This window comes from Coenobita brevimanus, chromosome 29 (assembly GCF_032717465.1).
Source record: "Coenobita brevimanus isolate Jiangsu-jjx chromosome 29, ASM3271746v2, whole genome shotgun sequence".
NCBI classification, from domain to species: domain Eukaryota; kingdom Metazoa; phylum Arthropoda; class Malacostraca; order Decapoda; family Coenobitidae; genus Coenobita; species Coenobita brevimanus.
In genome coordinates this window covers 11,544,580-11,548,582 of record NC_136982.1, presented here as the reverse complement: position 1 = coordinate 11,548,582, position 4,003 = coordinate 11,544,580, and positions in this window count along the sequence as shown.

The following is a 4,003-nucleotide window of genomic DNA, read 5'->3' as shown; positions in this document are numbered from 1 at the left end:
AGTGATTAACCCCATTCCTGTATCTCCTGAAGCCTTCAGCATTTCAGCAGACGACCCAGACACACCTGCCGTCTACCCCAGATGCGTCCTCCCTATTGCCCTGCTCACAGTAGCAACAACAATCAATGGCCAAGGGCTAAACACTGGACCCACTGACTCCAAACCTTCCCGGTTCCAGTCAAACTCACCATTCAGCAACCGGTTATAATGCTGTCTCCAGGAGTCTTTAATATCCTCACTGTTCACCACTATCTTAACATCATCATTCTTCACACACTGCTTATCTATGATAACTCTGTTTCCCTCTTCATCTGAATTGCCACCTTAAATGTCATAATCTTCCTTTCACCGCTATTTAGGTTACCCAGCAAAGGTCTCTGAGTCTCTATATCACTGCAAGACAAAAACGATGTCATTAAATGCTGAGGTAGGATGATGAAGAGAGTTGAAGAACTTCATGAAGAACTGTATGCATCATAGGCAACACAAACAATAACTAATGTCTCAGTTGACACAAGTGAAACACCAGAGTTTTTACACCAGACAAAGTAAACGTTTCTCTTGAAAGAATGAAAACAGGAAAGGCCCCAGGAAAGGAAAGAAAAGTAGCAGAGATAACGTCGGATGAAGGAGTAGAAGTACAAACTAGGCTCGCCCACTTATTTACTCAGTGTATATAGAATTCCCAAAACTTGGTGCAATGCAATAGTTATTTTGCTATACAAGAAAAGCAATTAAAAAGATCTTAGTGATTATCGACTCATTAGCTTATTACCAGTTATTTACAAACCCTTCACAAAAGTTCTTACGAACAGAATAACAACAAATCTGAAAGAAAACCAACATCTTGAGCAGGCAGAATTCCTATTCGGGTATTCGGCTATTGATCATCTACAGTACACACAATGAATCAGCTAACTGAGAAAACTTCAGAATATAATAAACCACTGTGCTTATTTTGTTGATTATGAAAAGCCTTTCGACTCGGTGGAGCACCTAGCAATTATAAATTCGAAACTGGAAGAAAGAATAATCGAGATCATTGTAAACCTGCTCGAAAACATATAGGGAACTACTACAGCTAAATTACGAAAAGACTCTGGAAAAAATAAGGCTGAGAAAGGCATGCATCAGGGATAAACAGTTTCATAAAAAAAATATTTACAGCATGCCTAGAAAGTATTTTCATAAAGCTAGACTGGAACAAATGAGAAACATAGAGGGAGAAAACCTAAAATCATTTAAGATTTGCAGATGACATTGCCCTAAATTCTGAAACAGTAGAGACATTGGAAGTGATGCTCTAAAAAGTGGAAGTGTCAAAGTAGGGCTAAAGATGAGGCGGAGTAAAAATAATGTTTAATTTAAATACACCATGGAAAGTCATCAGAGTAATCTAAGATCGACAAGTACAATTATTACTTGGGGAAAAAATAAAACTACGAAAGACTATGATAGCGAAATTAATAAACGCGTTACAGTTGGATGGAAAGGTTTCGGTAAACATAGAGGCATAATGAATAGTATCTTGCCAGTATGTATGAAAAGTATATAATCCCAGCTATGACATACGGTTACAAGGCCTGGAAACTGAGAGAATCTATGGAAATACACTAACCTGTTCTCAAAGAGGAATGGAATGGTCATTGTTAGGAATAACTCTAAGAGACAGGAAAAGATCAACTTTCGTGGGATACCAGATTAAAGTCAAAGACATTATGGATGTTATTAAAGAACAAAAATGGAGTTGGACAGGTTATGTAGGAACAATAAAGGATGATGGATGGAGCAAGAGGCTGACTGACTAGACTTCAAGAGACTAAGTGTAGTAGAAAATGGCTTGTCTGGAACTGGAGAGATGATATGGAGAAGTTTGTAGGTAAAACGTGGAAGAGATTTGCTTAGTCAAAGAATTTTGGGGAAATGTTTGGGGGAAAGTCCTTTGTTCAACGGAGAACTTCCCATAGCTAATTATATATATATATATATATATATATATATATATATATATATATATATATATATATATATATATATATAATTAGGGTGCTTGTACAGCACCCTACACGTATCCAAGACCGCCTTGGAGAGAGCTTCAACATACTTGACCTCTTCCTTACAACTAACCCTTCTGCTTACACTGTTAATCTTTTCTCTCCTTTGGGCTCCTCCGATCACAACCTTATCACCTTAACCTGTCCTATCACTCCAGTGCGGCCTATGTACCCTCCAGGGAAACGTCGCCTGTGGCATTTTGGAGCTTTGGATTGAGAGGCCCTCAGGCAGTACTTCTTTGATTATCCCTGGAATGATTATTGCCTCCATGGCCGGGAGCCATCTGAGTGTGCTATGCGCATTACGGAGGTTATTCTCTCGGCCATGGAGGAATACATTTCTTTCTCATATCCTTTGACTAACGCAAGAAAGCCTTGGTTTAATCACGCTTGTTCTAATGCTATTCGCAACAAGGAGAGGGGCTACAAAAAGTACCAGAGCCAACCCACCCCTGAATCATATCATCTTTACGTTTCTGGCCAGAATCGTGCCAAGTCTGTTCTTCGCTCTGCTAAAAATATTTCCATCCGTACTAAATGCTCTCAACTCTCCAACTCGAATTCTTCCCGCTCCTTCAGGCACCTTGCCAATAACCTTTCTAACAACTTTACCTCATCATCCTTCCCTTCTCTTTTCTACTCTGATGGTTCTGTAGCTATTTCTTCTACTGATAAAGCCGATTTCTTCTCACAGACTTTCTCCTCCAATTCCACCTTAGACGATTCCGGTGCTGTTCCTCCATCACTTCCCGCCTCTGACTTCCTCATGGCTGACGTTAAAATTTCTTCAGCTGATGTATTTTCTGCCATCACTGGCCTCAATACTAACAAGGCATATGGGCCTGATGGAGTCCCTCCTGTTGTTCTCAAGAACTGTGCTTCTGTCCTTACACTCTGCCTAGGCAAACTCTTTTGCCTTTGTCTGTCAACTTCTACCTTTCCTTCTTGCTGGAAGTTTACTCTCATTCAGCCAGTCCCCAAGAAGGGTGACCACTCCCACCCCTCCACCCCCCCATGGGCAGCCACCTTGTCGTGGTGGGGGGGCTTGCGTGCCCCTGTGATCCCACAAGCCTGCCCGTGGATGTAACGACATCCGACAGGGTATCCCACGCAGGTAGGGTTGTGGGTGAGGTGTCTGACTAAGTGCTGCCCGAAACGTAGGTTACCCGTAAGGGTCATCGGTGCCGCCCTCCAGAGGGATCGCCTCGGTGCTGTCCCGAGTTGGTTGGTTGGGTGTCTGGGCTGGGGGGTGTTGGGGAAGGGGGTCTTTGCACTGGTGGGAGCAAACTTTTGCATCTCAGGGTGTCCTTTTGAGGACATCCTCTGGGGACGAGGTACCCCGCTCCCATCACACCGTGCTCGGTCCCCTCACTCCCTGGTAGGCGGTTTCCCTTGGCTCCTGGTGCCATTTTGTCTAAAGCATGTATATATGGATACATCCCAAACTTCTTTAACCACTCGTGTGGTCGGCGACCAACCGCACGAGTTGGCATCACCTGGTCACTCTCTGGCTGATGACCCTGTACCCCCAGGGTCATCTGCCAAAATTGCGAATGAAGATGCCCTTCCTATCGAGGTGTTACATGGTGTGTTTGTTAATTACTCGTACACAAAATATGTAGTCCTTAAAACAGATAATGGTACTTCTTTCCGGAACCTGAATTGTTTTCAGATTCACAGTGGTCTAGTTTCAGCATGTGGATTTACCCCCAAGGTCTCTTTGCAGGGTGATGGTTCTCTATTGCTAGAAGCTAGGAATGAAGAGGAGAGTTCACGCATCCAGTCCCTAACTATGGTCGCTGGTTATCTTGTATCTGCCTCTCGTCACTTGGTCCTAAACCAGTCCCGAGGGGTTGTGTATTCTCGTGACTTGATCTCATATTCTGATTCTTCTCTCTTAGAGAGGCTGGCTCCTCAGGGTGTTGTAGGAGTACAGAGAATTATGAAAA